This window comes from Phalacrocorax carbo, chromosome 1 (genome assembly GCF_963921805.1).
Source record: "Phalacrocorax carbo chromosome 1, bPhaCar2.1, whole genome shotgun sequence".
In the NCBI taxonomy this organism is placed as follows: domain Eukaryota; kingdom Metazoa; phylum Chordata; class Aves; order Suliformes; family Phalacrocoracidae; genus Phalacrocorax; species Phalacrocorax carbo.
Window position 1 is genome coordinate 97,003,708 of NC_087513.1, and position 13,308 is coordinate 97,017,015.

The 13,308-nt window shown below is 39.4% G+C and overlaps 1 protein-coding gene across 1 annotated transcript in view; it reads right to left on the reverse strand.

Annotated features, from left to right (window-relative positions):
• The window catches only part of GUCA1C (guanylate cyclase activator 1C), a 47,420-nt gene extending 34,355 nt beyond the window's left edge, over nucleotides 1–13,065 (reverse strand). Inside the window, exons 1-3 of the transcript XR_010375586.1 lie at nucleotides 12,809–13,065; nucleotides 8,177–8,286; nucleotides 4,093–5,239 (exon numbers count right to left, since the gene is read on the reverse strand). The gene's annotated coding sequence lies outside the window, so the exon portion shown is untranslated. The remainder of the gene's footprint in view (nucleotides 1–4,092; nucleotides 5,240–8,176; nucleotides 8,287–12,808) is intronic.
• Between the last annotated feature and the right edge of the window lie 243 nt (nucleotides 13,066–13,308).

The window sequence follows — 13,308 nt, forward strand, 5'->3', positions numbered from 1 at the left end:
GCTTGGACTTTAAAGATGTAGGAAGGCAGCGCCATTTAGAATTTTTATCTGATCCCTTTGCTACGGGCCATAAAAATCACAGGTCACTGAACTGAAAAGTCTTATTTTCCTTTGACCTCAAGACAGCCTTTCTGGAATTCTTTGAAATATCTCTGCAAAATAACTTGAGAAAGGATCACTCAGATTTCTTTAAAAAAAGAATATTTGTGCAGTGATACTGTGGAACTGATTACCACAAGGTGGTATGGAGGCTAAAAGTAAATATGAGTTCAAAAAGCAATTAGACAATTTCATGGAGGGAAAGCCCATGAAACCCATTTATTGAACTTGTTATTTGATTGAGTGGCCACAGGCTTCTGGAAGCAGAGAGGGTGACTGAGGGGTACCTGTTCTCTAGGGACATGCTATTGCCAGAGACAGGAGAGTGGACCAGAGCTACTTTTGACCTGACTACTGAAGTGTGGCTATTTTTATACACCAGACATGATCCAAAGAGTGTTTAATTGGCTTGTCCTTATCCAGCTGGTGGTCAGACTGAGTGACAGAAGAGCAATCATTCCGGAAAAAATAAAGCTGCTTTGAAGGTTCTGTCTTAGATGGATGTCTGGGTACAATGCAGGCAAATCCAGTTGGTTTGTAATTTGCACATTTATCATAAAATCACTGATGTAAATTATTTTTTCTGTACAGTTTCTATTTCCATCTTCCCATCCTTTTTTCACGCAGGCTTAGTGCTTCCTTGTCAGGACCCTTTCTGTTTTAATTTGCCTGTGAGCTTCTCAGTGTTCTTGTATTTGAAAACATACAACTCTGAATACACAGCAATAAACCTGTAAATTAGTGGCTTATTGTTGTGTTATGTTCTATACCTGTTTTCTTAAGTGACAAAAGAGTACATATGCAGAAATCTGTCTGCTACCAAAGTCATGATGCATACAGGGACAAAACAGAGTTCTACTGATACCAGCTAACAAGAGAACTAAAATCAGATAGAGTTGTGATAGCCTACACTGAGGAGATGACTAGGTGGCAATCAATCTGTAATTATTCCTCTTCTTTTCTTTATATTATTGCTGTTATTATTAATTAATTTGCAGTGGTTCTCATAAGCTTTATTAGATGCCTTAAAATTAGTTTTGTAAACACTTTCTACATTGTTGGCAAGGTTACTTAAGTACTTAAGGCTACTAAAGGCATTTATAAAGTATTAAGGTGACATCACTGACTTTCTGGGACTCTTATACAACACATACTATTTTATCTTAAAAAAAGCACCAAATAAACAAAAGGCAACCACCACCTTTCCCCCACCCTAAGAGCAAAAAAAAAGATAGGATAAGTAAAAGTTATTGCTCCTTCAGAAGGATACTAAATATCATAAAATTCACCAAAAGGTATTAATGAAACAATTTAGCAATTAATATTTGTAAAGTGATCATATAAACTTAAGTTGAAGAACATACATAACATGCTTGGCACCACTAGCCTTGAAAAGAAATCTTACATTTAATAAGTAAGTCATAATTTGTTTTCACAGCAGTAATTGCATCTGATCTGTCAGTGTTTGCTGGGATAGAGTCTGGGATTATCCAAGAGGCAAGATTAGTGGTATATGAATGGGCACAGGAATTCACAGCACACAGAGCATCACATTCCCTCTGAGCACCCAGGCACAGAGGGACTCAGTGGGAAACAGGAGCAGATTCAGCTCCAGCGCACTAAGGCATGTCTCCCAGGCTACAAATAATCCGTAGGTGGTCATCTCTGCTATCTATATGCATCTGTGCTTATAGATGGACACGCAACTAACTCTGGAAGCCCAGGACAGGCCACAGTATTTTTCTTTTGTTCAGTATCTAGAAATACTTGAAATTAAATGTAATTTACCCAGTGAAGGCACTTTAGTAATTCTGCCATTTTTCCCCTCAGGCTACTAAGTATTCCTTGAACAGCTGTGTTTGCAACTCACAGCTTTGCTGCAGTTTGCGAGCGTACTCTGCTTTGTAGATGTGGTGAGTGACAGAATTTTTCCTTTTTTTTTTTTTCAAACAGAATAAAATAGTCTTTCAAATCTACAGAGATGTTTTGTTTTATATCCTGGATAAAGGCGACCCTGCAGTCCCTTTAAAATATATTTCTACTGAGAACTCCTATAAATATTCATCTGCATGTAGAGAATTACTAGCTAATAGCCCATCATGGTTAATAACCCACAACAGAGGACATGGAAACAGTGGCCTGTAAGGTACATCCATGGTTTGTGTCTGGTCAACAGCTACTGATGCAGAATGGACTCAGGTGATTACAGTAACTTACTTTATAGCATATCCAAAAAGTTTTATCTGAACCTTTGCCAGCCTATTGACTGCCACCATGCCAGTTTTTTACATTATTGAGGTCAGATTGAAAAAACTTGTAAGTTTTGTTTTCTCCTTCCAGTTTTTCTGTCCGAAGTCCCAAACAGTTGGGAGCAAGATCTGTTAATAGGATAGGACAAAGAAAACGAAAAGGAAACTGGTGTCTTTTTATCTTACTGCCAGCATTTGTTATTACATCCTGAGAGGCAATACACAAAAAATAACACCAGCATGCATTTTAATTTGAAAGAAAGATGTAGGAAATTATTTCGACCTTTTATACTTTATATTTCTCAAGAGGAATTTTGTCACCACTGTGCTATGCAGCACTGACTGCGCTACCAAGTTGTTTCATACCACCACAGCAATCTCAAAGATAGTTCCTGACTTCTGCAATTCTTGACAAATTTTAAGAGACAAAAAAACCCATCAGTGGGGACAACATTTATTCAAGTGTTTTTTCCGTAACTATTGACAAAGAGTATTCCCCTGTGTTTCAGTCTGAAAAACTGATGAAAATACATGTTAGAGAATTTACTCTTCACTAAGAAGTTGCACTCTATGAGTAGGAAGGCACAACTTCGATGCTTTTAGAAAAGGAATGTACGTGTTTAATCAGCACATGCAATTAAAAACAGAAAATCTGGTAGAGTTTAGAAAGTAAAGGTCACTGTTTCCAGGTAATTTTGCTCATGTATGACAGATTTCTTTTTTGCATTATTAAAGTATTTTCATCATCATGTAGTTAAGAGTGAACCACCTGAACTCTAAGGCCTGAAAAATGTGAATCAGACTCGCAAAAAAAATTTGAAAAGAAACAAAGGGGCAAAAAGTGATTTCGGTTCCAAAGCTGCTTGAAGGTTTAATCTCATGAAAACAAAGTGCTCTCTAGCTTAAGAAGTGGGGGTAACATATTCCATTTGCAAAACCAGGTAGGTTCCTCTCATCCATTTTACTGGGGTGGAAATAGACACCTCAGCTGGTCTTCCAGTTTCATGAGCTAGCATTTTAAGAAAGTCTCTAACCTGTTCCAAACTTCCATTTGCTTAGAGAATAACAATAGCCACTGAATTGGTAGAAAGTCCCAGGAAGATATGGGATGACAGGAGAAAATTCTCATTCCTTAAAAATCACGTCCTGCATGCAGCAGTGAGCATGAAGATTTTACCAGATTCTTTTCTCCAGGGAAAAATATTCTAAGTACTCCAAGTTCATTTACTTACTAAGCCAGGACTCATCCTTGAAAAGCACATCACAGCGAAATACGTGAACTATTCTTGACAGCAAGTACTGTTTGCCTAAGCCTGGAAAATTGACCTTTAATAGCCTAATGCTTTTTCTCTCACAGTTCTTGAAAAACACCACCTTGATGTGATTTGTCTAAGACACAAAATACACCTCCTAGAGCAATTCCTCTAAATCTGAAGATTTACTAAATTATAACCACCGTGGTTTTGCACTAATAAGTTTGAGACCAAATTTTCCAGCCTGTTATCAGAGAAATGAATGTATTCACAACCCCCCCCAAAATTTCACAAAACCCAGCTTATTAACAGGGGTAGAGTGAGCTGCAGCTTCTCTGAATGGTACTGTAGTCCTGTCTTCTGAGTACATTGTACATCTGCAAAGTTTTAAAAACAAGTGGGTAGCAACGTGTCCACAGAGACAAAACATAGCAACTAAGCACATGTAATGTGGACTGGTAAAAATAATCTAGCTGAGTAGCTGTACATACCAAGAGTGACTCCTAAAGTGTACCAGTTTCTGTTGTAAATGATTGTGGTGGGTTGACTGTGGCTGGTTGCCAGGTGTCCATCCAGCTGCTCTCTCATTCCGCCTCCTCAGCAGGATTGGGGAGAAAATAAGATGAAAGAGCTCATGGGTCAAGATAAAGACAGGGAGATCACTTACCAATTACTGTATGAACAAAACAGACTTGACTTGGAGAAAATTAATTTAATTTATTCCCAATTAAAATAGAGTACCATGCTGAGAAAGAAAGACAAATAAAACTACCTTCCCCACAGGCTTCCTTTTTTCCATGCTCAAATTCACTCTCTCATTCCCAACTCCTCCATCTCCTCCTCCCGAGCAGCACAGGGGATGGGGAATGGGGGGCTGCGGTCAGTCCATAACAGCTCCTCTCAGCCTTTCCTTCCTCCGCACTCTTTTCCCCTCTTCAGGGTGGCCCCTTCCCATGGGCTGCAGTCCTTCGGGATAAACCTGCTGCAGCATGGGCTCTGCATGGGCCACAGCTCCTTCAGGACATGACCACCTCCAGCGTGTTCCTCTCCACATGCTGAGTGTGGGCAGCTGTGGCAGCGTGGTCTCCTCTGGGGGCTACAGGGGAGTCTCTGCTCAGGTGCCTGGAGAACCTCCTCCCTTCCTCCTGCTCTGTCTTTGGTGTCTGCAGGACTGTTTCTTGTGCTCTTCCCCTCACTCCTCACTGACTGTGCAGCTTTTTGCCCTTTCTTACACAGGCTTTCCCCACGGCACTTTGGCCATGCCCTGCGGTGGGTTGGTTGGAGCTGGCTGGAACCGTCTCTGTCCGCATGGGGCAGCCTTGGCCACTCCTCTCAGAGGCCACCCCTGCATCCCCCAGATGCCAGCACCTCGATACCTGCATCCTGTACATCGCTTCATACACAAGTTCAGCTCAGCTAAGGATGGGGACAAAAGCAGATGCTGCCTGCACTGAAAAGCAGGAGAGGCCAATCACTTACCGTACGAAACTCATTGGAGAAATCATATCAATGCATGTCTTGATACCAATTGTGTAATGTCGTCACATGTGTCAGTTGGAGTCACTGAGGTTTCTAATGAAAAATGAACTCTGCCTACATCCGCGTGTCAGAAGTTCTTAAGAGAGCAGCATATTCCCCCTATTTAGAGTAAGGAAACATCAGGAAAACGCCTCATACAGGCAAAGTGCACTTACAAGACTTCAGTGCACTCTATCCCATTAGAAAAGCTAGCAGAAAATTTACTTAGTGGGCAGTTTCCAATTTAGTGCACTTTTAAGTAGCAGAAATCTTCTCAATTTTATGAATATTCATTCTGTTTTTTCAACCGTGGATACTAAAGATAATAATAAACCATCTGGCAGCCATCATGTGTAATCTGCTGTGTTTAAAATCAAAGAACTGGACTGCAGGCCAACTATTTGTGCTATCCATTGTGTCTTCACTATGTGCCTGTGCTATCTGATGCCATCAGTGTGTCTTCCACACAGGGTCAGCAGAAGAACAGAAAGGTTTTTTTATTTTAATTTTACATCAGTGATGGAAATAGTCCATGTTTTACAAAACACTTCCTTGTATTTCGGAAAACAAGCTGCAGCACAGAAAGAGATTTGTCTCAGAGCTGCAGTGAAACCATGCCGGTGTCAGAAATAGCACATGCAGATCTGACACCTGACTTAAGTCACTTGGCATCTCTCACTCCACTCACTCAGTCCTTGGAAGGGGTTCAGAAGAGCTGCCTTCTGCTGTGGGGATGAGACATCTTCCACTGAACAACGTACAGTGTATTTTCTTACGTCACTAGCTGCATGCACTGTGGCTGTGTGTTCGTTAAGGAGGGTAAGAGTAGCAGCAGAGAAAGGGGATGAAGGAAGATCTTCTTTCAGACAGAATATTCACGTTGCCTAGTCTTCATTGCCTGCTTGAACCTGCTCGAATTATTGAATGCCTTGAGATGGATGCAAATCAATCGTGGACGCTATTTCAGTAAATGAAGTGCAACCCACATCACAGACAGAGGCTTAACACACCTGGAAACTGTACTGCAAGCTTGTGTGAGACCCCATCTTACACATTCAATTACTGTGCCACTGCACTTACAGAATAAGGGAAGCCGGTTTCTTACAAGCTTCATTTTACCTGCAAAAGTCTGACTGCAAAGGCTGACACTGCTGATGTTTCAGATACCTGTACTTCTGGCATTAAGGCAGCTGTGCTTTCCCACAAAACAGTTTTGAAAATCTGGGTTTAATGCATTTCTCCCTGCTGGCAGAAAAGTCACTTTAGGGAACCGCTGGTGCTTCTGGCAAATTTATTGAACATCTGCTTCAGGCATATAAAAATGATAAGGCTGCTATATCACTCTTATAACACACATTTGAAGAGACTGTCCAATGCATGAACTAAAATCTGACAGTTCAACTGAAGTGTACTCATGCTCTTTTACAAACTGCATCTACTTAATCAAAGAATAACAAGACAGAACACAGAGTTTTCCCCCATCAAAATTATTAGAAGTTTTTTGAGGGATATCAACATTTCTTCTAATTTAGGAATTGTTTTTCTCCTCTCCGAAAATGACCTAGAGCAATTACATTAACAGCCTGATTGACATAGCTGGCCACAGCAACTATATTCATAGAAACAGGAATGTCATAATTTTGCTAACAGATATCTTTAAAGCTTCTTCGTATCTCTACTTTTTCACTTCACAAGTTGATAATCCTTAAGTAAGAAGCCTGGTTAAGTATTGTCTATTTAATCCTAGTTTCTGCCTATATTTTTTTCTTTACTTTAAGAAGAATCTACTAAGCTATGCTTTATCTTGTGGTTGTTCAATATAAAAGACTCTTGGAGAGCAAAAGCCTTCTATGGGACCAGGTGCTCTTTATACCTGATAGCTTCTTTGCTTTAATGATCGATGTAATAGGACTACAGAACATGTCCCTAATTCTGTCATTTCCCTAGTACCTCACTCCTTTCTGTTTCAGGAGATAAATGGCCTGAGAATATCTAAAACTCTTTTTGCTTTTGTCTTCAGAACCTGACATAACACTTTATTTGTTACTATAGAGCAGACAGTCTCAGAGTCAAATCTGCAAGTGAATCAGTTTGGTATATTACTCCCTACATGAAACACATAGTGCATGACGAGCCAAATTAAAAGTGTAGTAAGAAGTGGAAGAGAGTTGCAAAGAGGCTTTAGATACCACTGCTGCCACAATGCATCTAGTTTAAATTCTAAGCGCAATGTTTCAAAATTATACTCTCAAACCTCCATTCCTCCTCCAAATCTGGTAGAAACACAGCATCTGCGAAAAATTTATGTATTCAATTTGTGCAATTTCCTGACCACCAAGTTCAGCAGTAAACCAAATATTTCCTTCCTCATCCAAGGACAAACTACTTGCAGCTTCACACTTGATTCCATTCACCGTCCAAAAGAAGGAACAGTCTTTCATTCCCTGAAAACAGTCCTGAACACCCTCAGGGAGCATGGCTATTACTGGCTTCAGAGGGAGACATGAGAGGTAGTAAGAGATTAAAATCTGCCTTTCATGCTGCTAAATCCACTATTACACAATGGTGATGTGACAGGAAAAGAGCAAAATGCGTGCCACTTATCCTGCTGAAGTGCTGAAACCAGAATTAGAATTATAGAACACTGTAAAATGGGAATTCAGCTTGCAGAGGGAGAAATCTTTTGGTTTCCTTCCTTATTAAAATCACTGCTTATGGGGTGGAATAGCATTGCTCCATCATGAACAAGGAACACAGAGGAGCTGAGTCCTCAAAACTAATTCTTACTCAAGCATAGTCTTACAAGAACGTGCTGTAGGTGATCTATGTTCACTGGAAAATTTCTGCTTAGAGTAGAACTGTAGGGCACACATCCTAGACTGGTTAAAAACGTGATCAGATGCTTATTATGTTCTGGGGATTTTATAGAGTGGTCAAACTTTGTTTATATTTCTGCATAAGGCTCTAAAGTAAAGTAAAGTGAAATTGGATTCAAACCTGCCTGAGCACAAGATGAGCACAGCAGGACTGCTCAGGTATTCGCCATAGAAAACTTACCTGAAATAAGAGATTGGCATTTCCAGTGTCCTCCATACGCACAGGGAAGATGCCATGAATGCTGTCACTGCATCAGCTTCCCATCTAATGGTGCGGACTTCTTCAGTACACTAAATAATTGGAGAACAGAATAAACTTAAAGAAAGTCAGAGGTACCCTTCCTGTTGCCTTCTTAAGAGTTAACATGTTAAAGCTGCCACAGTAAGTGTCAAAATAAAACTTGAAATCAAGGAGACCACACCGTCCTTATTTTTGAGTCAAGGTTGTGGAAGCAGGTGAAACCTCCGCTGGGCCAAGGACACCGGCCCCAGAGCTCTGGAGACTGAGTAACTCCAGATGTTCTCCAACCCTGCAGCATAATCCTAAAGTCCACTTGGTCCTGAAAGTGGGGAGTAAGGGATGGATGCCTCAGCCTTTTCAGCCAGGGAGCGGAAAAGTGCTTTTAGAGTTGTACAGGCAAAGTGAAAGCAAAGGGTGGACAGAAGGGCTTGCAAATGGGGTCAGGTAGCTCTGAACCCTTCCAAATTATGACAGTACTAATGTCTTATGGGAAGAGGAGCTGCATGTCCTCAAAAAGAACTGGAAGAGGTTGGAAGAAGTGGAGTGAAAGCAGCCCAGGTATCCAAAATCTGCTTTTGCTTTGGAAACAAGGGTATAGCTTGCTTAGAAAAGAATGGTCTCCTTGACAGCCTGGATGTGTAGGGTAGGGAGTGACACGTGCAGGGTAGGCCAGGAAAATATTGATTAAATCAACTGTTTTCCCAGCTGGAGTTCAATAATATCAGACAGCAATGAACAGAAGGCATCCTTCAACCTACTCTTTCATCCAACAGGAGGCAGCTACTTTTGTACTAGGAAGACAAATGAATTACAGTTGTAAATTTTACTAAAGAGCAAACAAAAAGTGGTTGGTGGAGTGAAACTTTAGAACTTAATTAGCTTAAACATTCACAATCAAACAAGGACCGGTGAATACATACTTTTGCAAAGAAATAAGGAGGATGGAAAACAGACTAAATGTTTTAAGAAACAGCTAGTGCTATATATTTTGCAATTTCTTTAAAATGTTGGATATTTTACACTAAAATATCTAGTATTTTAGTAGTGACAAGCCAATATTCTGACTGTTGCCCTCCCCAAAAATATAAATTACTTTGAGAAATCCGCTAAAAATAAAGCTTTATTCAGCGGTCTTCCTTTCACTGAGATTTAAGAGAAACGCATGAGAAAATTCAAAGCAACAGTTCCCAGTTTGGACACATACTGTAAAGTGCAGAAATTGACACTGTATGCAGCAGCAGTTCAAGGTATCACATAAAGATAAATAATTGAGGCACTGCAGAAAATAATATTTGTCCAGATACTACCTTATCCTAATATAGCATTATTTTAATACGTGCATCAGTGTTACCGAAGTGCCTTTTCCATTTATCTTACCTCTGTTCAGCAACACTCTACATGTCTTTAAACTCATTCACCCAATGAAGCCAAGACAGTTGGCTGAACGATACATTGCATTTGACCATCCTGACAAGATTAGGGTCAGGCATCCAACAGCCCCAGCCTAGGGAGTCTTATTATAGCAATTTTTTGAGAGCAGATGTTGCTCCAAGCCTTGCAAGACTGTGTGTTGTGTTTGGTACGCTGGAGTTAAGCAGCTACAGCGGTACATATATTTCCTCGCAGCTGCATAAAGTAGTAATTATATCAGTCTAACTACATGCTAAAAATGTACAACAGAAGCTGAGCTAGCATGATGAAGGGATCTGAAACCTTGGACAAGTCCTTGCCTTTAATATGCTGGGTGAAAAGCAGGATCTTAGAAGAACACTTTCTGGTTTTTGGCCGTTTAGGGAATAGGTGTTTAATCACTGGTTTTAATGTCTTATTTCTGAAAATTATCGAGGCTGTGTTTTCATCAAGAATGTCAGATTTATTGTATTAACCCTATATTTATGAATTAAAGTACCAGGAAATGAAGAAGAACAAGAATAAACAAGACTTCTCTAGATATCATTTACGTCAAGTGGTATTTATTTACAGAAGAATGTTGCATGTAAAATTAGTGATTTTTCAAAATTAAATAGAATTAGGATTTAAATCTTTTAAATAGTAAAAGAATCATTTGAATGGGTAAGGAAGGTAAAATTTCATAAATTAGACTCAAGATCACACGGAAATCTAGGGAAAAGGTTGCTAGCAAACAGAACAGTTACTTTTGGTAAAAGGAGAGGCTGCTGATCATCTGCTGCACTAAAAGATGGATCTTAATTGGTTTATGAACAGAGTTATATGACATGATTGACTCTGGGATGAGAAGATGGGAAACTATATATCAGGAGGATACTTCTGGTCATGTAATCCTCAGATAATACTAATACTGAAGGTGGTCCCAATTTACCAGTGTACCTGGTGATTGAAAAAAGCCTCCAGTCTGAAATGTTTTTGGAAATGAGGACATTTTTACTTATTGGGTCAATGCATAAGATCAATGAAATAGATCTGATGGTTATGCAGTCACCAAAAATAAGGTATAAATAGAGGACATCAGATGTAATTTTCCAGGGAAGATCTCATCACTGAAACCTGAGGGGATCATTAGCTCCAGTTTCTAACTCACTCTTTTATATAGAACAGTCTGTGTTATGCATTGCATTATGTTTTGTATCATCAGCTGCAGCTTTTCTAAATAGCATGGTTACTCTTCTCACCCATCTGGTTTAGAGAAGGAAGCTATTTACCTTTTCTTCCCCATCAAATGGATATGTGTTTGTACATCATAACATTTTTGCTGCTCTCAAATAAGTCTACAGACTTGGCCAAGAACATCAGCTGAATTATTTGATGATGGTATCTTTAAAGAACTTCTAAACATGCGTACCTTTAGTAAGGATGTACATGCCTATTATTTAAAGAATATTATCAATCATTTCTTTAAAAGAGTTTACGTAGAAGAGTCGTATTGCTCTGTACTCAGTGCAAGCAGAATAAAAGGCTCTTCAGGATTACTTGTTTTTTAGGTAAATAATCTGTAACAGGCAGATGGCATTCAGATTGGTTAGTTGCTGTTCCATATGACATTCAAGCAAAATAAGGTTTTGGTCCTGTTATATAAATAATTTTGTTAAAAACCACTCAAAAGCAGTAAAATCTCACGAATGCAAATTAAGGCTCAGAGTAGCAATCTTGTTCCCTGTCATCAATAAAGCCTATTCTTAGCTTTCCTCATGCTGAAGTCTTCAGTCTCATCTTAAAGCAAAGTTTATAAAATGTCACTTACAATAAAGTCAAGTTTCCTATGTGTTAATCTACCTAACTGTTCATTAAAACAGGGATATAGCTAACAGGAGTCAGATGCTATTGGTTCATCAGGTGCAATTGCATCCTACTTTGCCTTTGCTTTTATTTTCATCAGAAATAAGTCTTCTGGTATTAATGGGTTCAAAATGAGCTACAAATATTTCCTTGCTAGTTCTTTCCCATTTCAATCCAATACATTTTCAGACACCAGCTCATTATTATTATGAAATGGATTATGAAACTGTCTTTATCTTGAACCACAAATTTTTCTCACTTTTGATCTTCCCATTCTCTCCCCCATCTCCTGGGGGATGGGAGGTGGGTGAGGGTGTGAGCGAGTGGCTGGTGGGTATTCAGTTTCTGGCCACAATATAGAACAACAACAAAAAAATGCACACATAAAGCATTTTGAAAAAAAAAAAGCATTAAGCTTTTTGCAAAAAAAGTTAATTATCTTAAATATGCCTATATCCTGACAGTTACTAAATAACGTCATAAGCAGATATGTAGACCCTCTAAGAGAAGTTTTTGAGCTGATGCTAGTGGAAGAACTCTGTTAATGGCTGCAGTGAAAAACTGAGTGAAAGAGCTCAGATCTCCCACACAACAGCCCAAGGCAGTGGCAGGTCAACCTCTTCTCTCATTCTGCCCTTCTACATGAAAAGTCCAAATGGAAGAAGAAGAAAGACGACTGGTTTTGCAGGGAAGATGGCTGGATGGAGGCTGTTTATTGGAGACATTCTGAATCCCCTGTTTCTGTCATTTATACATAGCACGTAACTGCTTCAACTGCCCTGTTTTATTACCTACTGAAAAGTGAGTGGGTAATTTCATACTTGCTCTTGAATATTAGGTTAATTATACCAAGCTTTATCTTAGAGCATCCTTTAAGAACTGTTATAAATTTGGAAGAACAGGGATTTGTAACAGAGCTAGTAGCAGGCCTTTATTACAGAGGTGATAGTAGTTACCAACTGAGAATAATAGAGGCTTTTTCACAGAATAGTTGGCATTGATTATATTCCATCCATGTACACTGTCACGTATTAGTACAGATGCCCTAGAAAGATGGTTTTATGAAACGTCTGTGTATGGTACTATAACTTTCTTTGCAGTAAAAGCAAGTGGATTATTGCCTATGATCAAATCTGACTAGCCACAAAAGGTAATCACAGGTCTAGATGTCTGGTATAGAAGTAATGGAAAGTCAAGAATTAGCTCACACAAGGAGACAGGCAAGCTAATAGCTTAAAGGGAAAAAAAAATCCCAACCCCCCGCCCCCCACCACCTCCCCCCCTGGGTTAAAGAAGATGTAAGAAAACAAAGAGTACCTGAAGTGCAGGGTGCTGTTACAGGATCAGAAAGGGACAGCAGGAAGAACAGCATTAAGTGCTTTTGGTCATCTCTTGTGGCCACGGTAAATTCTTGAGCCAGTTTAGCTAAGCCTTAGCTGTGCTGTTTCCCTGGAGTGTGTTGATGCAGCTAATGACAACAAGACCCCACAGATGATTAGAGAGATGAGGAAAGGAGGCGACATCATGCTTTCCAAGGAAAGGAAGGATCAAGACAGATGTAACTCACTCCAGTTCTTAACATCACATTCCTACAAATAGAAAGCAATATTGGAGCTATTATTGTCACCATTCAGGCATGATGAGAAGTGTTAAAAATAATGAACTACCTATCTGAACACATAAAAATGAGGTAAAGCATGGTATAACGTATGATTATCAGACATTTCAGATAGCTCTGAAACAGGGATAATATGTGTACTACAAAGTATCCATCAAACCTATCCTACATTATTCCATCTGACAGATTAAGTGGCTGA